Source organism: Artemia franciscana, chromosome 16 (assembly GCF_032884065.1).
Source record: "Artemia franciscana chromosome 16, ASM3288406v1, whole genome shotgun sequence".
NCBI classification, from domain to species: Eukaryota; Metazoa; Arthropoda; class Branchiopoda; order Anostraca; family Artemiidae; genus Artemia; species Artemia franciscana.
In genome coordinates this window covers 2,980,467-3,006,060 of record NC_088878.1, presented here as the reverse complement: position 1 = coordinate 3,006,060, position 25,594 = coordinate 2,980,467, and the positions used below count along the sequence as shown (strand labels likewise).

The 25,594-nt window shown below is 34.4% G+C and overlaps 1 protein-coding gene and 1 non-coding gene across 2 annotated transcripts in view; one reads left to right on the top strand and one right to left on the bottom strand.

Moving 5' to 3' along the window:
- The window catches only part of LOC136036902 (uncharacterized), a gene marked incomplete in the record, with an annotated part of 361,814 nt that overhangs the window by 243,558 nt on the left and 92,662 nt on the right, over window positions 1–25,594 (bottom strand).
- Window positions 15,189–15,399, top strand: LOC136037460 (small nucleolar RNA U3). Its single transcript, XR_010619957.1, has one exon. It is a non-coding gene; the product is annotated as a small nucleolar RNA U3 (small nucleolar RNA).

Here is a 25,594-nt window from a genome sequence, read left to right as displayed (position 1 = left end):
AGGACGATGAAAATTGGTAGGCGTGTCAGGGAGCTACACAAATTGACTTGATAAAGTCGTTTTCCCAGATTCGACCATCTGGGGGGCTAAAGGGAGAGGAAAAATTAGAAAAAATAGGTATTTATAACTTACGAGTGGGTGATCAGATCTTAATGAATTTTGATATTTAGAAGGACATCATGACTCAGAGCTCTTATTTTAAATCCTGACCGGCTTTAAGCCTCTGATTTTCCTTTTAAATTAATATATTGATTCTTAGAATTTTGTTAGAGCTCATACTATATGATCTCTTGGCTCTTAGCTTTTTTTGCCTCGTCACAAGTGCCATATGAGCTGTTAGCTCTTGTTTCGTTTTATTGACGCTAAAGTACGAATTTGGTCCATTTTGGCTTGTGAAAGCCGTTTTTCAGTAATAAATCTTACCTTACCTACAAATTGCAGCAATCTGTAGCTGTTACGGTTTTCTTTTCCTATACCAAATCTACCTAGACTAGGATATCATCTATCCCTTTTTCTGCCAGACTGGGTGTTATAATATCCCAATTAAAACATCATGTTTTTACCTTGTCTGTTTTTATATTTTGTCTGTTTGTTCCTGTAGCTGTAAGTAAAATTCATTTGAATCTCTACTATCTCCGTCAGTCGGCTCCAGAGGGGCATATACTATTATGACTGATACCCTGAACTTTTTAGTCATAGTATGAGCAACTAGCATTCTATTATTAATACTTTCCCAACCTAAACAAGACTTAGCAGCTTCCATATTCATCATGAGCCCTACTCCCCGTCTATGTACCCCATCCTTCCTCTCTGAGTAAATAAATTCTTTGCATCCTAATTTCATGTTTCCTATACTAGGATATGAATTTCTTGGATTTCTAATGAGTCTCGTTCGGAGCGTCTGATTTTGTCAGTCAAAATGTCGATACGATAGTTAATTTCTGTCGTAACATTCCAAGTTGCAATTTTCATATTCTTTAAATCATTAAAATTATTTTAGCCTCAGGGAAAGCAATAGTCCCAAAACCAATTGAGGATGGGGAATAGTTTTCCGCAATTGGCAATGCTCTTCTGTCAATAGAATTCGAAATCCTGCACAGACAATCTCAAGCCTATTACCACGGACTCGTTATATATGCTTACCAGTATTATACTCTGCGGGGAGGCAGCTCATAGTAGATAAATTAGCTAGGAAGAGGTTTTTCGGCGTAAAAAAAAACACCAAAACAGACCGAACCCAGAAGAATTATTCGTGAATCCGAATCGAGTGCAAATCCTCTGTCGCTTACTTGTGAGGCACCATTTCTCAAGGTCACCATGCACCACTGTTATCAGTCACAGTGCTGGTTACAAAAACTAATGAAAGGTACACGCTGATGCTACTATGAGGCCAAGCAAGTAAGGATTCCCATGCAGGGGATAGGGATGGAGAAAGGAATCTATGACGGAGCGGAATCCCCAAACCATCTCAGAACACCGGAACACCTTTGACCTTCTATATCCAGCCAATCCTGGTCAGGGCATTTATTAGGGAAAAGTTCCTCATGTCGAGAATTAAACCCGGCTCTGCTGGGTTCAAGCCAGATATTCAATTGGTCATACTCACCAGCCATTTTTCATCAAAACGACACTCTTCATGCATTTTTTTTCGCAGTCAATCAATTTTTCACACTTATACATGACATGGCCCACAGTGTAAACCATATCTCTGAACCTGGGGCCAAAGGAAATGGGTCTTTTGGAAATGGGGGGGGGGGTAGTTGAGTTAATTCGACTTTTTTTGGAAATGGGGGGTGGTAGTAAAGTCGTTTTCCCAGATTCGACCATCTGGGGGGCTAAAAGGAGAGGGAAAATTTGAAAAAATAGGTATTTATAACTTACGAGTGGGCGATCAGATCTTAATGAATTTTGATATTTAGAAGGACATCATGATTCAAAGCTCTTATTTAAAATCCTGACCGGCATTAAGCCTCTGATTTTCCTTTTAGATTAATCTATTGATTCTTAGAATTTTGTTAGAGCTCATACCATATGAGCTGTTAGCTCTTGTTTCGTTTTATTGACGCTAAAGTACGAAGTTGGTCCATTTTGGCTTGTGATAGCCGTTTTTGGAAATGTGGAAGCTTGTGATAGCCGTTTTTGGAAATGTGGAAATGGGGGGGGGGGTAGTTGAGTTAATTCAACTTTTTTGGAAATGGTGGGGGGGGGGGAAATGTGGAGGGTAGTTGAGTTAATATTTTGGAATCTAAAATAAAAATAAAAAATAATGTTTTAGAATCCCGTCTTTGAACGACTTTCTTGGCCCACTGGAAAATACGGAATTATAGACTCTTATGCTGCCATCAGCAGATGCATGGAAATATACTCGTGTAATAAAAGAATCAGGACACACTCAGGGTGTACCAATTTAAAAACAGTCAATGTTTTGCATTTTTATTTGTGTAATTATTGTGCTTATATTGTGTCACGAATTTCAATTTTCTTTTATTTGTCTTTTTCCGTTTTTCTCTCTTTTTTTACATTATACTCAGTTAGTCATTGTATTCACAATTAACTCCATTCAAAAATCAACACAGAATAGTCCTCAGCTTGTATATAGAAACAGTGGTGCCATGTCAACAGCCTAGATGACAGAAAAGCTCGTATTTTAATAAAAAGTCATTTACTTTTGTAATTCTGCTTTGAAAATCCTTAGAGTAATGGTGTTAAAGCTCTTTTATTTTATTTTTTTCGCGTATTTTTTAATTTTTGACTCACTATAATGGTTTAATTTGGTTTTCCTCTATTCCTAAGGACGGTTATTGGCTCTGACTGAAATATTTGTGTATACTTAATTTGCATGTCATTATCTTAGTAGATTGAAGTCCTTATTTTTGTCTGCTCTTGTCTTTTTTTTTCTTCTTTTTTTTTAAACTTGGTCATTTATTGAATAATCTGCCTAAAATTAATTTACGTCCAAAATTGGTTGTGTACAACCAATTTGTTGTGTCACAGATGGAAGGATCATGGTTGCATTGGTAACAAATCCACGTTATTGCAACTAATAAGGAGTGATAAGGCCCAGTGGAAGAGAAATTAATAATTATAATTTGAGAAATTATGTTTAGTGGTAAATTTTTTGTGACAGTTTCAATCGAGAAGGGTAACTGTAATTGCTGTTAGTATTTGTATTGTTTTTACATTAAAAAAAAATTTTCTTCCTCTTATTTTATAACTCGCCGATTCTTTCGTATAGACCAAGTTGTCTCTTCTCCTCCAAGTTGGGAGGTGCCCCGAGATAAATCATAGAATGGGCTGCTAATAGGCTGCCATTTTGGAATCCGTTGGACAAGTTTATTTCATTAATATATTAATTAAGTGTCCCTGATTATTTTTATCTAATCAAAGAGAAACGAGCAAAAAGTACATGAAATAACACTTTTTAAGAAATTAAAGCGTAGGGTGTAACCCTTAAAATTTTTATTCCACTTCGTAATGTATTGCGTACTTTACTGAAAGCGCTCAACACATGGAAAATGATATTCAGACCTTCAAGCTGGAATGTCTATCCTTGAGACTGTATCTTTATGATCGTGACAATCATCAGAAATTTATCATGTGTGACTTCTTATCCCACTCGGCTTGAATAATCCTTGAAATTACGTTATTTGGCCAATCAGTACTAATTAGTAATGTTTGGGTAATTTTGTTATAAAAAAATAATAATATAAAAGATTCAAGAATTTAATCCTGAAAACTAAAATAAAACTGACGAGTTTGATATGATCTCTGGTAATGCTCGGAATCGTGTAATGACACTTGGTTGGAGGGAGAGGAGCAATTAAAAAAAAATGAAAAATTATAAAAAAAATTGAAAAAAAAAATTTAAAACGCACACAGATAGGTACACAATGTGACACAAATGTGATTCAGCTGGAAATCAGTAGTATGGGGTCAACAGCGCCCAGGAGAGTACGATCTCAACCAGATCTCCTATGGATACAAGTAGCACACCTCATTTGCATATTCCAGCCTTATTTAATATTCCGTAAACCCATGACAATTCTATGAATAAATTTTTATTCATGTTGAATGAAACTGGTTTACAGTATCATAAGTTTCCTTTACTGAGCGAATGTAAGGCGGGATTTTAAACGCATTCTATAAGAATAACTGAATTTCAATTCTGGAATCCCATGACAATTCTATAAATAAATTGTAAACTCGTTTCTGTAAATGTGTTTGGCGGGATTTTGAACGTATGTTATAGTATGAACTGAATTTTAATTAATCAAAAAGTGACAAGTCTACTGCCCCTTTTTTCTTATGACGCGCGCTTGCATAGAGTAAACAGGTGTGCTTTTGTCCTTGATGAATAAATTATTATGGCATTTTTTAGGGAACTTATGGTCATCCATGTCCTACCTCCAAGGGCCCCCAATACCCCTCCCCCAACTTTTTGTTCAATTTTTATTTTTATTAACTTTGAATTTATTAAATTAGAAAGTTTTTTCACTTTTTGGGGGGCCTTTTTTCATGTCAACTTTTTATGTCAAAATGACATTTAATGTCATTAAATGTCATTATTTGTGATATTTCTTCTTTCTTTTTACTTATTTTTTATTTGAACTTAAAAATTTTTCAACTTTTTTTTTCATGTCTTAAAATCACACACCCAGGTTCTGAGGAAAATTTGTAATGGTGTTGTTCAAGTGTATTGTTTCTTGATAATAAGATTGAAATAAGCAAATTTGCCACTAAAAATATGAAATATTTCCATCAAAATGTTTTGGCGCTTGAAATAATATGAGGAAAATATGTGATGGTGTTGTTCAAAACATATTGTGTCTTGAAAATAAAATGGGAATAAGCAATTGTAATATTCAAAATATGAATTTGTATGCTCATCGAAGAATTCACACGAAAGAGAAGTTAAGGAAGGTGTTCTCTCATAATTCAAATTTACATGTTCATCAAAGAATTAATACAATCGAGAATTCATAAAAGTTTAATGTATTTCAAAAAATAATTTAATGAGGTTTCAAAATTGCATGCTCATTGAAGAATTCAGACGAAAGAGAAGCCATACAAATATGATTAATTAAAAAAAGTATTTTCTCCTGATTCAAATTTGTCTGTTTATCAAAGAATTCATACAATCGAGAATCCATTTAAGTATAATGCATATCAAAAAAAGGTTTAATTGGATTTCAAATTTTCATGCCCATGAAGAATCCACACAAAGGAGCAACCTCATGAGTGTGAGGCATGTCAAGAAAGGTTTACTCCTAATGCAACTTAGTATGCAAGGTAGAACTAATGGGATCTATAGTGGGTCAACTAGAATCTGAGATAGTTTAACTGGTCTATTACCAAAGTCTGAGAAAGATGAGCTAAATGTTTTCCAAAATCCACGCAGATAGGGAAACAAACGGACAGACGCACGGGCACAGTGAGAGAGACAGAAACACACATGCACAAAGACAGGCAAACGGACGGCCAGACACATGGGCACAGAGAGAGATAGAGACAGAAATACAAACACAAACACGCGGAGACCGAAAGAGGCAAACAGATAGTCAGAGACATAGGCACAGAGAAAGAGAGACAAACACACACACAAACACATAGAGACAGGCAAACAGACGTTTAGTCACAGAGGCACAGAGATAAACATAAACACACGCACAAACAAAGACAGAGACAGACAAAGAGACCCTCAGACACAAGCATAGAGAGGTAATCTCTGTCTTTTTATTTCTCTTTCTTTCTCTCTCATTCTCTCCTTTTTAAATAGATATACATATTGATATTATTTTTCTTTTCCAGTCCAAAACCTACCTATGCCAGCGTTTCACCATTTTCGTGACAAAATATCATCTTATGTCGAAGGATAATCTTATAGTCCCAATCCTTGGAGAAGTCAGTAATGAATCAACTGCATGATACAAAGCTAGTTTTTATAAATATTCAAATTTGTGTATCCTCTGGTTAATTTTTTATCAGAAATCACTTTGTGGGTTCTGCAAAGACGTGCACATATGTGTATCAAGAATGCACACTCGCTCGGCTTTAAATTAGCCTCACTTTTGTGTTATTGAACAATATTCGTCAAAGGAGATGCAATAGTCTGAAGGGCTAGAGGTTTTTCTTATTCTAAATAAATTCAGATCTTATCCCATCCAGGGTGGGGGAGAGGCTAGTCCTTATTTAAGAGAGTCTGTACGAAAATTCCATTAAGGATACCACTTTTTTGGCGTTATGCGTTACAGAAAAAAGGCAGAATTTCGGTTTAAAATACGGAGCGTATAAGGAAAACAATGTACGAAAAGTTGACCGTCGGTACAGATAGTTGTTTTTATTGCATTGTGACAACCTTTGTTGTTGTTGTGATAGTTGTGTTATACAGTCTGTGTTCAGAGAATAAAGAATGTATGCTTGCTAAATACGTTATGGGCCGAAAATATGTACAAACGACCATATGGGCCGAAACGAAACTTCGTTGAGAAGATTGACTTGTTGCTGTTTTGAGGCCGTTTTAAGTGTTGACCGTATTATTTTAATAGACTTGTGAAGACCATGCTACCATGCTGAACACTTAAGGACGTATCCCTTTTTTTAATCATCTTATAGGGTTGCCATAACAATATTTCTAAGCTTTTTGTGGAATAATCTTTTCTACATAAACGGGAAAATTTCATTAAAGTTGCAATTTGTAGCTTAATAACCTGGTTTAAGCTTAGTTTGATAATGATCAAATTTGGTTTTGACCGAGGTTTAATAATGGAGCTTAAAATTGTATGCAAAAGATAAATTTAAGTTAAGTTGTTTTTGAACTAGTTATACTAAAACTCCTTTTCTTTTCTTTATTCTTTCCGTTTTCACTGGTTTTCTTTTTATTACAGATTTTCTCCTAGGAAATAAATGCGCTCTTGCTAATGTGGCCAGTAAATAAAGGGCTCCTAAAAGACTCTTCGAATATCTACATAACTGTCCATAACTTCAAATAACTAGTCTTATTAGAATTTTCTTCTTATAAGAACATTTAGCTCATTTTTGCAACAACAGAAAGTATAAGATACGCCCTTTTGTCTTTAAGTTGTCTCAAACGGGATATATTTTACAGGGCGTAAAATTTAAGTTAAGGAATTTTTGTTGCTGTGCTATGTACTTATTGCGTATGACCTAGTATCGATTTGTGCTCTCAGTTATACCTTTCAATGTTTTGGAAATATTTCAGTATAGAAGTATAGCGAGTAATCTAGGTGATGGGTTACAAACACTTGATACATAGACGTATGCAAGGGGTGCTATCTCCTCTCCGTTGAATTTCTTTGTACTTCTTTCTAAAGTCATTCAATAAAGTTTTTTATTATTATCAGTCTTTACCTCCACCCCCCCCCTTCTTAAATTTTGGGGAGTATTTTCATTGGAATATATCTTTTTTATATTTGCATTGAAAAAGTTGAAAAATAGAATAGATCCCCCCCCCCCCGAACTTGAAAAATACATTTTGCACTTCCCTCCACAAAATAAGTCGTGAATTGACACCCCTGCTCATTATTTATTTTGGTTCCCTATCTTTGAAATCCTCTTCGCCCCTTTGGGGAGCTTGACTGGCGAAAGAGTTGTTTACTCATTTAGTCCTTGGTAAGTGAATTGATGTTTTATTGAATTTCTTTTCCTGCTTTTAGCATTGAGTGTTATAATGTGACTCGTTATACTATGAGCAAACCAATTTGAAATTATGAAGTTTTCTTATTTTCACTAATATTAATGACTAATAAATGTGACTTTAAAATTTAAGAGGCTTTTGTGTATTTTAGGTTGTATCCATAGTACTAAAAATAGCTTTTAGCGTTTTGGATGGACCTAAGTTATGGGAAATAATGCGCATGGCAGTTTGAAAGGGTTATGTTAAGCATCATACATTTACTGGGTCCTGACCATGGTGCAGTGGGTTTGGTCTTAGCTTGGTAATACGGAACCCAGAGATCGAACCCGGGTTGCAACACACAGCAGGGCCAGCGCCGGGACCTTAGTAGTCAAGAAGCGTCACTAATTCGGTTGCTTAATTTTTTATAAGTTCACTGGAGAGAGGAAAAAGTGAGTACAATTTCGGTTTTCAGAAGTTCAGATTTCTAAATTAATCTGTAATTAGGAGGGAAAACGTATTTTGGAACAGTTGTTCTTAACATTCGTGTCCTGTGCCTCGTTAATTTTATCAATAATGCTCTCTATCGTGAAAAATTGAGTATGTTCAACTATCTCCAATAGTAGATGTAAGAAGAAACTCAGAAATTTCTCTGGGGACGGGCTGTAAAGAACTGTCCACGGGAGAGGAACTAAATTTGAAAAGAAAGGTGTTTACAAGAAAAAATCATTTTTCTAAGTTATACTAGCAATTTTTCAAACTTATTCTTCTCGAGGAAGGGGGGGGGGATCCTGCTCGACCCTCTTGTATGAGTGCCGTTGATTTGACGTACATCTGGAAAATAGGCATGAGAAACTGGTCAAACGTTCTTAGTTTATATTGGTGAGGTATGAATTATAGTGCTACAGAGCATGTTTTGTTTTAGGTGGATAGTCAGATAAGAAACTGAACCGCTCAATTTATCACCAAATCTCGCGAATCACAAATGATCTACTCCTTAAACAAAAATGGGAACCTGTTTCCTAAACGGCGGTTGGAGACTCGACAGAGAAGAAATTCGACGCCAGTAAGAGTCAAAGCTGTAATCTCCACGCCAGTTAAAGACTAGTGCAAGTGCAGTCTAATTCAAAGGTTGGTTGAATGGGGGGGGGGATAGTAAATTAAGTTTGAAAGTTGCTTTGACAATTTTTTATCCTGGATTACAAGAAAAAGATAAAGAGGCACAGAGGGGGGAGAGAAGAAGAAACAGCTCACATTTAGGCCTGATATTTTCTAACGAGCTTTTCCTTTTCTTCTGAAAGTAGGCAAAGGACAAACAGTGTCAACTCACTGGCAAGGAATCTAAATTAAAAATGAGGCCTTTATTTAGCTGAAATGAAGATTTATTATTAGGATCGAAGTTAATATTATATTTAGTTCACATTTGATAGTATTAGAGTATCATTGAATACTTTTTATTTCCTCGCTTGTAGGAATGAAGCTGTCAATTCAAAAACTGTTGATCGTATCTTGGAGGGCTGGAACCCCTCCCCCCCCTCTTGATAACAAAAACTGGTTTTCCCACTCTTTTGTAGACATTATGATTTGAACCTTAGGTTCTTTCAAATAATGACAGGTAATATTGGTTTACAAGTAAGGAATTGTATAAGTCATTGGAATATGCTGGTAATCTAGGTTATTGAGATATCCCGCTTGATTACAGTATAAAAATTGTCTTGTACGATAAAATATTGGCGAGCAAAACTAGTGATTTTGTTCTAGTGAAACTCTTACATTGAAGTGACAACCATGTTATTCAACAATTATTAAAATGACAATTGAACAATAGTTAATAAATTTTGTAGCATCTTCTTCTTCTTAGTTGCAAAAACCAGAAGTTAGCCACAAGCAAACATAAAATTTATTAAAATTCGTATGTGCCTTTATCTAAATCTCAGAAAAGCGAGCAGCAATCCAGTGGCAGCTTAAAGGTCCTGTATCCTGATGGTGTCCGGAAGCGCAGGATTTTCTGCCATTATTAAAAAAAAAAAAAAAAAATGAAAAAATAGATATGAAAAAGTTTTTTCAATTGAAAGTAAGGAGTAGCATTGAAACTTAAAACGGAAAAAAAGTGAAAGAGCGAGGTATGGAAGAGGGGGTGAACCCCTTCATATATGTAATAAAAACATGAGAATACAGAAGTTTGTTAGGTAAGCTAATTTATTGAAGTTACGTATATTTTTTACTAACAAAAACATTCGTAAAAAATTAAAAGTTGCCTTTTTAAGTAACCAAAAATCGGAGGGCAACTAGGCTTCCTCCTAAGAGTATTCTCTCCATAAAGAGTATTGCCGGAGTTATTTTTGAACCACTTATCCACATTTTCAATTTGAGTATCAATTCAGGTATATTTCCTAGTAGATGGAAAATTGCCCGAGTAATTCCGTTGTATAAATAAGGCGATAAATCTGATGTAAGTAATTATCGTCCAATTCTAATTTTATCGCCATTATCTAAAGTGTTTGAAAAAATTTTAAAAGAAAGGATTTCTAGCTATTTAGATAAAATAAGTTTCTTTACCAAATATCAATTTGGATTTAGGGCGAACCGTTCGACAGAACAAGCAGTTGCAGCCCTTTTATTAGAAATAAATGATTATTTAGATGATGATTTCCATGTGGCTACTGTTTTCTATGATATAAAAAAAGCATTTGATACTTTAAATCATGAAATTCTTCTTGACAAAATGATATATTCCGGCATAAGAGGAAAAAGATGGCAAATTATTAAATCATACCTATGCGGACGCAAAATCACAGTAAATGTCGGTAGAAAAATGACTAATTTAAAAAGTCTTATTGATATTGGTGTCTCCCAAGGCTCAGTATTAGGTCCACTTTTATTTTTGATCTATATTAATGATCTTCCCCGAGGTTTGCATGAGAATATTAGCCATACAGTTCTATTTGTAGATGATACACCTATAACAGTTAAAGCTAGGGATTCATCGACATTGATCGAAAATCTGACTATAAGTGTTATCTCAGTTAATCGATGGTTTGTTTCTAATAATCTAGTACCGAGTTTTAAGAAAACTAATTCTATGGTTTTTGGTCGTTCAAAACTTTCCACTCGAGAGATTTCTTGTGAGGAGCTACAGGTTGGTGATCAAAAAATTTGTAGGGTCCAATCATATCGTTATTTAGGAGTTTTTCTTGATCCCCTATTGTCATTTCAGAATCATATTGAGTATTTAAGATTAAAACTTGCTCAAAATATTGGGTCGATATACCGTGTGAAGAATACTTTTCCTTTTACCATTTTAAAAACAATTTACCACTCTCTAATTACTTCTTATTTGAATTATTGCTCAGTTGTATATCTTATGCATTTTGGAAGCATATAAAACCCCTACAGGTACTACAAAATAGGGCAATAAGAATACTTGGAAATCTCTTACATCGACCTTCAAAACTTGAAAATGTTTCGGAAACTAAAAAATTATTCCTCTTCTTAAATTTGTTCGATTTAAATGATATACGAATATTAAATACTTCCATATGGCATTTTCAAATCCAAAATTCTAAAAATTATTTCTATGACAACTCTCTGTTAATTTTACTTTCTCGTTTGGACTGTCTGAGGCTTAGGATGTATCAAATTCCTTTTGTAAGCTCTGAAAGGTCAAGGTTTTCGATTAGATACCAAATACCCTTCATGGCTAACAATTATAAGCTGAATGATAAAATTCTGCTTGATCCATCCCAAAAATCTCAGCAAAAATCTCAGCTAAATTTTAAAAAGCAAATATTAAAGATTGTTTGCTAAAATTTTGATTGTTCACCATTGATGATGGAAAATTAAATTATTTGATCTTCTTACTTGTGTGTTTGTTTTTGTGTCCCTGTGTCTGGGATGGCCTCCCACGCCCCTCCTGACCGATATTTACATATTTACTTATCTTTTATGAGTTTTTTTTCTATTTTGTTTGTCTTTTACCGTATTATATTTTAAATCATTATTACGATGAGATGTTGATGTTTTTTCTTCTGTTTTCGCACTGTCCCAGCCTTACGAGCTCTGCTCTCTGTTGGGGCATAATATTGTTTGTGTGTTTTTTGAGTTGAATAAAGAAAACATTGAGTTGAGTTGAAAAGAGAACAAAGTGATTAAATGCAATTTCTCAGAGCCAACCTTGCATTTTTACCATCCTGTCTTTATGGGCTTTTCGTAACTGGTTCAATACTGTTATAAATCAGTTTAGTAAAATATTTTGTTATATCATTTTTAATTAAATTTGAGTATAAAGAATTTAGTGAGTACTCCCCTAAGTCCCTGTTCAAAGAAATATTATTATTTATTTGAGAATAATTTCGATTGATTCCCGAACCACCTGTTTTATCCCCAAATCATTACTGATGAGTGAAGATTTTTTTTTAAAGTATCATGTGTGAAAGATTATTAAATATATGCCAACCTAAAGCAGAATCAAAGAAGTTGTTGTAACTATTTGAAATTAATGCCTAGTCTATGTCTTTTTTATGCTGTTGTAGCCGTTTTTCTAGATTCTGATGGGTCCTGCCAACATAGTATTTTCCACAGTCACAAGATATTTGATAGACCCCTCTTTGGCGAGTAACTGGGGTCTTATCTTTACTGGAATTTAAAAAAATTATGATTTTAAAATTAAGGACACTAGAACTTTTAATTTCCATTAGAATGAGCCCTCCCGCAACATTCTAGGACTACTGGGTCGATACGATCACCCCTGGAGAAAAGAAAAAAACAAACAAATAAAACAAATAAACACGCAACCGTGATCGGTGTACTGGCAAAAATTACGAATTTTCATATTTTTGTAGATAGGAGCTTGAGACTTCTACAGTAGGATTCACTGATACGTTGAACGCGATGGTGTAATTTTCGTTAAGATTCTATGACTTTTAGGGGGTGTATCTCCCTATTTTTCAAAATAATGCAAATTTTCTCAGGCTCGTAACTTTTGATAAGTTAAACTGCAACTTATATATTTAAAATCAGCGTAAAAATCCCATTCTTTTGATCTATCTATTAGTATCAAAATCCCATTTTTCAAAGTTTTGCTTATTATTGAGCTGGATCGCTCCCTACTGCAGTCCGTTACCACAAACTGTTTGATTAAGCCGTTTTTGGGGGTTTTTGTTCTATTTATTGCCATGAAAGATTAAACATAACACGGTTGGTTTTTTCTTCTTCATTTTTTTAAAATTCAAACTCAACTCTACTTTGAGATAATAGTTCATTCTGGCTCTAGTTCTTCGCAAAGGAATCAATTTAATCTTTTGGGAGGGAGCACCTAGGCCCCCTCCACGCTAATTATTTTCTCAAAGTCAACGGATTAAAATTCTGAGATAGCTATTTTATTCAGCGTAGTCAAAAAACCCTATAACTATGTCTTTGGGGACCACTTACTCCCCCACAGTCCCCGTGGGAGGGGCTACAAGTTACAAACTTTGACCAGTGCTTACATATAGTAATGGTTATTGGGAAGTGTATAGACGTTTTCAGGGGGATTTTTTGGTTTAGGGGAGGGGTTGAGAAGAGGGGGATATGTTGGGAGAACTTTCTATCGAGGAATTTGTCATGGGGGAAGAAAATTTCCATGAAGGGAGCGCAGGATTTTCTAGCATTATTAAAAAAAACAATGAAAAAATAAATATAAAAAAGTTTTTTCAACTGGAAGTAAGAAGCAGCATTAAAACTTAATATGAACAGAAATTATTTGGCATATGAGGGGCTCACCTCTTCTTAATACCTCGCTCTTTACGCTGAGTATTTTTGGTAATTTCAACTATTTATTCTACGGCTTTTGTGATTCAGGGGTCATTCTTAATGAACTGGGACAAAATTTAAGCTTTAGTGTAAAGAGCAAGGTACTGACGAGGGGTTGAACCCCCTCATACATGTAATAAAAACACTAGAATACAAAAGTTCGTTACGTATGCTAATTTATAAGTTACGTATATCTTATACTAATAAAAACATTCGTAAAAAATTAAAAGTTCTAGTTGCCTTTTTAAGTAACTAAAAAATAGGAGGGCAACTGGGCTTCCTCCTCCACTCCTTTTTTTCTCAAAATCATTCGATCAAAACTATGAGAAAGCCATTTAGCCAAAAAAAAAAAAATGAATATACAAATTTCGTTTCAACTATTCCTCTGCGGAGAGCCAAAATCAAAATATGCATTGATTCAAAAACGCTCAGAAATTAGATATAAAAAAAAAAGTTTTTTTAACTGAAAGTAAGGAGCAAAATTAAAACTTAAAACGAACAGAAATTACTTCGTATATGAAAGGGGCTGCTTCGTCATCAACGTCCCTCCCTTTACGCTAAAATTTGTTACTGTTTTAAAAAGTAAAGTTGAGAGAAAGAGTCAAACTTAAGCGTAAAGACCGGGCGTTGATGAAGAAGCAACCCCTTTCATAAACGAAATAATTTCTGTTCGTTTTAAGTTTTAATATCGCTCCTTACTTTCAGTTAAAAAAACTTTTTTTTATATATATTTAATCCTGTAAAATACGAACATGTTTGAATACAAAATATCGCATTACACGTTAGAATTAATTTAATTTGGTCTACTTATTTTTATTTTCCAGGAATGGTGATGAACATGTAGGAAAAATTTCGTTTTCAATTTGCTTATACTTACTGCTTCTTCTACTTTATTTTAATAAAAATACAATGTCAAAAAATATAAAACTACTAAAACAGTTAGATTATCTAATCAAAATATCTGCACCTGAGGCAAATGTGCATTGCAAGTGTTTTGGACTGGATTTCTACTAAACAAGTTTTAAACACCTTGTCCACATTTTTTTTTTTTTTTTTTTTTTTTTTTTTTTTTTTTTTTTTTTTAGTAATGCAACACCTGTGACTACAAATTTTTCGCAGCACAATGCTACCTTACGCCATAAATAGGCAAGCATGTTGCATTTTCTCGGCTGTTAAAACCTCAATGGTCGCCAATCCAAGAGGCTAGTTAGCCTCTGCTATTATATAGTCGTATGATTTTTTGTGTGTACTATTTATCGCCATGAAAGACTAACAAAACCATTGTTAGTTTTTTCTTTTTCTTTTTTTTCAAATTTAATTTCATCTCCATTTTGAGATCGCAAATTATCGTACAGCATCTCCACTCTGCGTTTCGAACTGCATTCATATTCGCGTATTCTCATCAATGAGGTTACTTTTATTAAGCTATCGTAATCCTGGCATCAGTCAGATTGCATTCATTAAGAGTAATCCTATGTCCATAGGTAGAATATTTGATTATCTAATTTACGATTATATTCTGTAGAGTCTCTAGTCCCTCGTATAGGAATCAATTTTTTCAACAGAAATCATATTTAGCAGTATTTTCAGTAATTTTCAGCATAACACCTATTTTTAGCTTATAATTAATATTTCGCAGAAATAGAGGAATATTATATAGATTTTTTAATTTTGTTTTGCTTATAGAGTTCTTACAGTATATCAATAAATGAGGAACAATTGTTTTTGTCATTTTTGTATAAGTATAACGTAGGAGCCTAGACTTAATATCCTACTTCACAAGATCATTTCTGTAATATGATTGCTAAGGTTTCGCTGGGAAACCGACGCTTCCATAATATTCGATGATGAGTGGAAACGTCTATTTCTAAACATGATAAGGACCGGGTTTGGATAATGTCTAAGTCTGGTCATTGAGGAATGCTCCTGGCTGATACTATTGTCAGCTGGGATGATGTAGATGTAATTCTAGTGATTTTCGAAGTTAATTAACACCTATATGATGCTGTTTAAATACGTTGATATGGCATATTATTGAATAAATAACTGTGATACGAAGTATAAGGATGATTATTTTAATCATTATAAAAAATTTTTTGGGCAAATAAAATTGTTGATAAATTTATTTCAAAAGAAGACTGTTTAGAGTACCATCGGGGCCAATTTTGGTTATATAAAAAGAAATTGTCCTAAAAAATAATATCTTAATTCTATAATCTTTAGAATTAAAATAGAATAGTTGTGGGCATCAAGTCATGGCTGTTTATAGAAAAAGCCAAGACAGAAAGTCCAAATGAGTGAGAAGAAAAACCTGACATTAATTCCCTCTTATTAGGATTATATAAAAGGGAGGTTAGTTGATTTGTTAATAAGTATGTCGTATCTATTAACTGTCCATGCATCATCATTGCTAGGGTAGTAGAACCAAGGTTCTACTGCCCTATGACTAATATTAGTCATAGAGCTAATATTAGTGAGATAACCTTCAGTTTTCCAAGTGCTCAATTAATTTGGCTTGAGTAAACGGTGGAAGTATGCGGATACCTCTCTTTTTGACCAATACACGGTTTGTTATCTTTTAGCAAGTCAAGTCTGCCAAGCGTACCAGGCTCTAATAAACCTAAACGAAGAATGTGCATGTTGCGGTAAAAATTTTGTGTACTGTAAATCCAAACTTTGCTGTGTAGCACGCATATTTAGATAATTAAAGAATTTTAGGAACTGATACTGGTGGCTACCCTCAGCCCCACTTCTTTTCTTGGGCATAGGTTTGCGACAGATGTATCGTGAAATATTCCTAATGCACTTAACCATTTGTTTACCTAATAAAATGTAGTTCTTAGTTCGTTTTTGTTTTGTCAGTTCAAACGTCATAATTTCCCTTTTTTCCTTTGAATTCGAGAAGAGGTTGAAAATTCAAAATTCACTTGAATTTTCAATAAGAAGTGCGAAAGCTATAGATATAAGCAAGATTATATTTTAAATCATTTTGTTATTTGGATGTTCCTCTACCTCAAACCCAGACAGATTGTTTGGGCCATAAAGAAGTTATAGACTGTCGGAATGGCATCTCTTCAAAAATTTAACCCGAATTATTACCAAATTGTGCGTATCTGCGATCTTTTTCCAACTTACTTGGAAGCAGTAATATAGACAATGGATAATTACTGGTAAGAACTAACTTTCTTTGTTTTCAGTTTTCGGAGGCACTGCTACTGTTAGTTCAGAGCGATAAGTCTTCAATGTAATGTTTTGTTTTGTCGCTGAGGAACTACATACGGAAGGGGTGTGGTTATATAAACTTCCGAGGGAGATCACTCAATTGGAAATCGGAGGTTCTAGTGCCCTTGTTAACAGTCTTAAGCGATTGAAGGGCAACCAACCCTCCTTTCACTTTTCCCCAGATGCATTAGATTAAAATTTTGAGGCAGCTATAATTCCCCAGTCCAGGGATTGTGAATTATGCAATGTGTCCTTTGTTTTTTGAAGGATTTATCATTAGGAAAAGGGAAATATTTGATCCTGGGTGTTTAAAAGTCGTTGGACAATCACCAGCTCCCACCCCTGCCCCTTCTAGTTCCCCTTCCTCCAGAAATAAGTGATATAAATTGTGAAATAGACATGCTGTTCAAAATGGACAAAACCTCTAATAACTATGATAACTGAGATGGCATTGCCCCTCACACCTACAAAGAGGGATGTCGAGCAAATAAAACGTACTGTGTGTGCTAATTGTCAAAAGCACGTATCACCAATCTCTAAGGAAAAGCTGAGGGTATTAAGTTAAAATTTTAGTGGATATTGACAACTTAAATAGTCGGTCACTACAATTACTACCACTACTGCTGCTATTGCGGCTGCAAATGAGACTGGTTGGGACTGCAACTCTGACTAAATTCAACTGCCACTATATTTATTTGTGACTACTTTCAGGGAATGTAAAAGGGGATGTTGAACTTTGAAACTTTAATTTTGAAAAAAAACCCATCACTTTGATGTTTTTGGTACTTCGATGAAACAGTGTTTTTTTTTGGAAAAAACTTTGATGTCGAAGTAGGAAATGTTTGAAAAAGTTAAAACTTTGGCAACAAAAAACTAATGGAAATTTATTAGAAAAAAAAACTTTCCGAAAAAGGAATTTTCAAAGAGACGTAAAGGGCCATATTAAACTAAAGACCAGCAGAAACAAATTTCTATAATAGGTCAAACTCAAAACGACCAGAATTTACTATTATTTGACTTTTATTTACATAATAAACAAAAGTATAAATTATTACAGATAAAAATCACTACGCTAGGGAAAAATTTAATTTTTGCCAACACGTAGCAATTAACTACATAAACATTCCTAAAGACATCCTAAATTAAAAGTAATAATAACAAAAAGATAAAAGAAAATCACCTTCTCTCAAACACTCCCAGGGTAAAAACCCTCATCCAAATACAACAGTTTCCACCTCAACCCCTCCTCTCTCCAGCTCTATAATCCACTCCACCCCCATCCCCCGCCAAATATAAAAACAACTAATTCCCAAACAAATACTCTTTTAATCTTTTTTTTAAACTGTAGGAGGTGCTCAGCCTCCCAACACTCACAGGAAGTGAATTCCATACAGAAGGGTTGAGATACTTCAAAGTAAAACCAGATCTCACACTATTTTGAATATCCACAACCAAGTCATCACATCTTCTTGTATCATGCTCATGAAAAGAACTTCTAAAACGGTAAAATTCATTAAAAGTTTCCGGGACTAGATTATGCATATAATCAAACACAAACACTGCCGCTTGATAGTCCCATATCTGTCCAACAGTGAGCACCCTTGGAGACTTTAAGCCTGCACTGGTGTCTTTAACCTTTTTTACTTACTGCCCAATTATTCTTGCTGCTTTATTTAGTAGAATTAGCACACACTTGTAATTAACATAAAAATTCCTACTCCAAAGTAAACATCTTTATGATATATACGGGTAGATTATTATAAAATATATCGTGCGAAGAGTGCGTTCTAGCAGAATATGCTTCAGTCTTCTGAGGATGCCAACTCCACTAAAAAAAGGGAAAAAAAGAAAAAAGATAAAAACTAAAAAAAAAACTAAAAAAATAAAGGGACACCGGGACACAAATGAGGACCGGGACACCGGGAATATAAATGGCGACCGGGACACAGGGATACAACTACAACGGGGATGCCGGGGGGGGCACAGGGGGAATATATAAGTGACGACGTTGACACAGAGAATATTCGATTAGCAATCACCATCAACAAAACTTAAGGGCAACCATTAGAAAAATGCGGTATAGATCTGAATATGGATTGTTTTTCCCATGGACAATTATATAATGCGTGTTCAAGAGCTGGTAAACCTGACAATCTATTACACAACTTAGTACTTACCCTACAAAACTTAGACAAACTTAGACTTATTACAAACTTAGTACTTACCCTAAAAAAAACCTTTCGCGTAAGGTAAACCACATCCTTATTCTACATAAATTATCCAGTGAACCTGATCTGGTCAGATCAGATGAAGTTATGAACTGAGAATCAAATCAACCCTTTTTCGAACACAACATTGGTGAGTCACAGGACAAGCTGCCGACTAAGTCATTAATTAAGGTTCGCGGGATTGAAATTCCCCTTTTAAGGGCAATAAAGACATATTTTGCAGTTTGCCAAAAAATTGCGAAAGACATAAACTTCAAGCTGGACAGAGCTCAAATCAACAGAATTATACTATTATAGTTGCGGCTCTCCGCAACAGGAGATTATATCGAATAAAGGTAAACATGAGAAAAAACCCTGAATATCTCTAAAAATGTGAGAAAAAAAATGAAAAAAGTCAGAAAACCTCTAAAAACGTGAGAACATGATACAAATTTTTTTCCCATGAGAAATCTTCCGAAAACATGAGATCTCATGGGATAACATGAGAAGTGGAAGCCAGTGTTGCCAGATCGGACGGAGAGGATTATGCTTCCTTGAGCTCAGAGTTATGCTTTTTTGGACATATTTATGCTACACCTCTATATTTTCCCAGGTTTCACGAAAAAGTTGATCAGTTAAGACAAGACAAATTCTGTCTTATCTTAATAAAGGTTCTGAATAGAATATAATCTGATGATAATAGCCTAACAATTTATTTTTAACCCGCTATGGGAACAATAGCGGGGTATAAATAAAGGAGACAAAGAAAAAGGTAAAATAGCATAAAAAATAAGTAAAAAGGCTTTTTTATGTCCAGGGGAAGGATCTTGGTTCGCAATCTGGTTCACGTTTTTCGTCTTTTTTTTGCAAGTCGTCTTTCTTCTCGAAGCGGTTGGCGGTATTTGAAAAACAAAGTGTCTTACATCATCATCAAAGTTTTACTTACATCATCGAACTCTTACACTAAAAAAGAAGGAAAAATGCGGTTCATATTAAATGATCTTCTTCATCTTCGCTTTCGGATTCGACTTCTTGACCAGGGGGTGGGGTGGATACGTAGAGGTTGTCAGAATCGTGGAGCTTGATCTGATTGTGTGTAGGGACATATTTGTAGCAAACTGTATCTTTTTTTCTCAGTCGCGATTTTGTGACCAGCACGGCTTCAATATTTTCTTTCTTCAGCATATTCCGCTTTTTGGTCTTGACATCACTGATCCAGTGTGTCAGTCACTTGACTGACACAATTGACAAAAATGACACATTTTTCAATAAAAAATGACACAATCGACAAAAATGATACATTTTTCAAAAAATGACTCATTTTTGTCATCCAAGTCTTGTTTTTTTAATAGTCATAAAAGAAAAGTAAAATTTCAATTTTCTACATCCAGAAAAGCTAAAAATTAATGGAAGGGAATAGCACTACCCAACGGTGGCAATAGTACACAAACAGTGCGGAATACAGGACAGATGCCATCAGATGCCATATTAAAAAATTAACCCCCCGCGAAGAGAACAGCCTTATGTGGAAATTTCAAATCGAAATGCAGGCTGAATATCTGAACAAGTAAACGTAAAAATTAAACAGCATGCAGGTTACCAATGCTGTATGCATAAGCAGCAACTCCTATTTTTAGGAGTACAGGAGAGGTATCCCACCTCGGACAAGATTACAAATTTACAGAGATGTGTTTCCTTCAGAATAATCCATCTGGCTTAAAAAGGCACCAAAAAATATGACAAAAATGCTAGATTGAAGCTAGTTGAATGGCTTACATATTGAGTAAATAAAAAGCTTAGCCAATAAAGCCGATTACGAAGTAATACGAAAAGTCTATTTTCAATTTACTGTCGGAATTGATTGTCTTTAAAAGTTTTTAAATGTAAACTTGCCTCGTTGGCCGCTCAGACACAAATTCATTGTGTGTAACAATAATTTAATCGAATGTTTCTATTTCTTGATCCCAAGATAATAGGATAAGGTTAAGTTTACTCCTTTTTGAACTGATTTGGAAAATATATATTCAAAACTCTAAATAAAGATTTGACAATTAAATATTATTCCACTTGTGGCAAAAAAATATGACACATTTTTGACATATCATGGAATCTGAGATGACACAAAAATCACATTTTTGGAAAAAATATGACACGCTCCTTAAAAAAAATTTGGCAGCCCTGGTTCTATTTGAACAGATTTTTATTGTGGATTTGTAAACGGAAAATTTGACGGATCCCTCGTTCTCATTCAAATTTTTAAAATGGTGGCAACCCTGCCTACAAAATGCTTAGAAAAAAAACAGATTAAGTTGAGGTTTATCTGAATTCTGAAAGTTCTAGTAAAGTAATATTTAATAATAGTAGTTTTAGTAGAATTTACTTAAACAGATTGTATTGTATATCATCTTGCAATATTTGTTCTCAATGATTAGATGAAATTAAAGATCAGAGTTACGTCTCCTTAATTTACAGCTATTCAAAAATTATTTTAGATTGTGACTGAAGATTTAAAATGATTGAAAGACTGAAGAGCAGTATATAATAAATCTGAGGTACAATCATTCTCTACTTATTAACTGTTTTTTTCAATAATTATGTTTTAAAAACAGTTCAAAAAATAATCAAACACAATTTTACGTAACAAAATCTTATTTAATTTAAATTATAACGATTTGTGGCTTAATAACGCATTTAAAAGGATATAAACACACATTATAGAAACTTAAAAGCTGAAACATTTGTATTGCAACATTGATGACGTAGATCAAGATGCTGCATACTATGTTTAAAAAATAAAATGTTTAGCTTACATGCCAGGATTACAAAAGCTTAAAAATCGGAACTAAAACACACTTATTGCTTAAATACAGGAAAGTGATTTGTCTGGTGCTTTCTACTTTTCCCACATTCTGTATTTTTCTCGTATCTATTTCACTGATTTTTTCTTTTTGTTTTTATTCTCACATTTATTTAGGTAAATTTGTTTCTGCGAAAAAGTTGATTTGGGTAGATATTGCATAATCATTTCTATTTTCTGTTTTTATAAGATGTTTTTGACAATAGCTTTGGAGCTCCAAGGGGAATAAGAGAGGCTATGGAGCTATGGTTCCGTTTTAAAAAGTTTGATTTAATTAATTAGACTATTTTTATGATGTATTTTTGCAAGCCAATTACATTCTTACATAAAAAACAAAAATTTAGAAGCAGAAAAAAAAGGAAAGGGTGGCAAGCTTGACGATTATTCACGTGACATTTAATCTTTTATCCACCAGAGGATTTATGAAGCAGAATAACCTGAGTGGGAAGGAAGATTGTGTTATAGGATGAGAAGATCGAGGTCTAAGGGGAAGATCAATGGTTTATAATGCGTTTTGGATAAGAAGAAGGGGATGAGGAAGATTTCTTGTTGTGGAAACAAATAGAAGAGGTCATAATCTGTAAAATTCTAGTTTGGTTTTGGATGCTTTAGTGCAGAATATGTCATTTTGACACCGAAATCAAATTCCGCTAAAAGTAATTGTACGATGAATGCTGGATCAAACAGTTTGTTTTAATGAACTGTAAGTAAGGAGCAATACGGCTCAATAGTAACTGAAACTCTAGGAAACAGAGTCTTTGTAACAACAGATGCATCAAAGGAAACGATCTTTAGCTACCTCTCTTTCCTCTCCCCCAAATCAAATTTGAAGTCTACTTTCCCACCTCCCATCACTCTTCGAAAGTTTTATTATGCTTCTAGCAGTTTCTGAGATATTACGGATGAACTGTTTTGACGACATAGCACCATAGCGTCATTTAGTTTATTGATTAAAATGTTAATTAGTTTGAATTATCTTAGTAGTTTATAGTACAAAATAAGAACCAGAGGCAAGGTCTGGTATATTACCCTTGAAAATTCCCTGGAAACTTCTTCCTAGAAAGTTTTCCTCAAATGTAAAATTGAGCAGCCGAAGAGAAATTAAAAAAAATAAAATGTATGAAGAAAAGAAGGGATTATGGAGTAATCTACGAATATTCCAAGAATATTTGCAGATTCTATGATGTAGAACCAAACAGTTCGTGGTAATGAGCTCGGGCCAATAGTTAGGATGTTAGATTTAGTTCGGATGAGCCTTGCAAAATGCTGGCATTTTCTTCTTTACAAAATTTACGAACTATTTTTAATTCCCGATTGCCACAACTACTAACAACTCATGAGAGTATAAATACCAAAACAGCTATGCATAAAGCTTACATAGAAAGAGTGATCGTATAAACTTCGGAGGGCGCAAATTGGATTGATAATCACGATTTCTAGTGTATTTTTTAAGATCGATAGTGATCGAAGGGTGGATAACCTCCCCACCAACATCCCGTATTTTCCAGAAAAGCCTCTGATAGAAATTTTGAGATGGCCGTTTCATCAATTATTTCTCACTATATATGAGTATATTACGCAATATAATATGACAAATCACTTTCCCGTATTTAAGCAATAAGCGTGAGCTAATTCCGCTTGTTCCACTTTTTTAATTTACGCATGCAAGCTAAACATTTTATTTATGGAACGTCGGTTAGGAATTATTACTAGATTCAAATATGAGCAGCGTTAATATTCTAACAAAAACTTGTTTTAAAATTTGGAGATGATAGCCATAAAACTTTTCAGTAAATAAGGGTAACACCAAAATCACTTTTTAGTTATAGAAAGCATGTTTTAGTTATTCCCCCACTCCCCCAGAAAACACCCCCGCCTCCTCTAAAGTTGTAAATGAGCCTCCTCTAAAGTTAAACACCCATCCCTTTCATAAAAACCTTAAGTACTTCCTGGCATATCTCACAACCCTTGTCCCCAGGATTTGGGAGTTTGCTTTAACCTCCAAAGTTTTGTTATACGGTATTTGGAAAATTTCGAATAAAATAGTTATCTGAAAATGTCCATTAAAAGCATTGTGGGAAAATACGATGTGTATAAGTTATGAGTCAACTCTAACGTTTATATAACCATCCCTTCCTTTCGAGTCCTAAAATCCCCTGGGGAATAAATTGCAAAACCCACCTCCAGACTCTAGTGGTTTATATCAATCCAAAAGCCAGGTTATACGCTCTATGGACTACATTGAACAAAAGGAGTGTCTCAAAATTTCTATTGGATGTATTTCAGGGACGTGTGGAGGTGGTAGCTGCACTCTGATCCCTTTATTCTTAAAAAGAGTGCTAGAACTCCTGATTACCAATCCAATGAGTCCCCTCCAAAGTATATATTGGTTGAAGGTGACTATGGAGACTATTGGCGTAGAAAAAGGGGACTGGTGGCTATCAAATCAGTTTTTACTCTTATAATGCACAATATAACTTCCAATTTCAAATCAAATGACCCCCATCTTAATTTTATAAAACCACCCACTCCATAAAACTTTATATGGCCCCAGGATATAACTTTAAATCCTATTCCCATGGCACTGGAGGGCTTTTTCAACCCAAAGGTATTGTTATTGGTATTTTGCACTATTTTGAACAAAAAACGATCACAATTTCAATGAGATTTATTTCGTGAAAATAGGGGTAGTCAGGGGGGGGGGCTTGTTGTCTTCCATCACTTTCAACCCTTAAAAGAGAACTAGAACTTCTAATTTTAAACCAGATGAGCCTCGTCTAAAGTTAAACACCCATCCCTTTCATAAAAACCTCAAATACTTCCGGACATAACTTACAGCCATTACCCCCAGAATTTGGGTTTTTTTTCAAACTCAAAGCCTTGTTATATGATATTTGGAAAACTTTAAATAAAATAACTATATCATTTTTAAATAAAAAATATTTTTGAAAAAAAAATTGAATAAAAAACGTTCATTGGATGCTTTTCAGGAAAATACGAATTTATTGTGTGCGTGTGTATGCAGGGGGGTGCCCTCCTTTTACTTTGACTCATAAAAAGGGCACTGGAACTTGTTATTTCCTATCCGATAAGCCCCCTTCAAAGTATATACTACCAAACTTTCTATAAACCTGTTATGTCTCCTGGGCATAACTCATTACCTTTGCCCCGAGGGATGTGGGTGGGGTAGAGGTTTCATTCTCAAAGGCATAATTTCCAAACCTTTCAACTGCGGTTAACAAAATGACCATCTCAAAATTAAATGGGCGGGGGGGGGGAATTTGCCCTTTTATCACTTTTGACTATCAAAAAGGGCACTAGCCTGCTCAATTTATATATACCTTCAACCAAAAAGAAAAGACAAAAAAAAAAACAAATAAATAAAAATTAAAATAAATAATACATTGTGTCAACATCGTTCATTACTTAGGTGGCGACTATGATAGACTTTTTCATTGACATTTTATTACATTATTTTGTGTTTTTCGATTAGGACTCCGTCATTTTCTTTTTGTATATACTCTGGGGGAAGAGGAAAGGGCATGTTTCATGGGGGCGCTGTCTAGGGGTCGGGCAATAACTAAAAAATGTTTTTTTTATAAATAAATAGTGATTTTATTATCACCCATATTTACTGAAAAGTTTTATGGCTTCCCTGTCAAGATTTTAAAATAAATTTAGCTGGTATGGGAAACTAGTAGTCGCTCCTAACGTACGTTCCACAAATGAAATCTTTAGCTTACATGCGTGAATTGCAAAAGCTGAACAAGAAGAGATAGCTCAAATTCTGTTGTAACGTAATTGGAAAGTCCAGAAACTATGTATTTGAGGATGACAACACCCCTATAGCCCTCAGGGCAAGGGTTGTAAGTTATGCACTGGGTC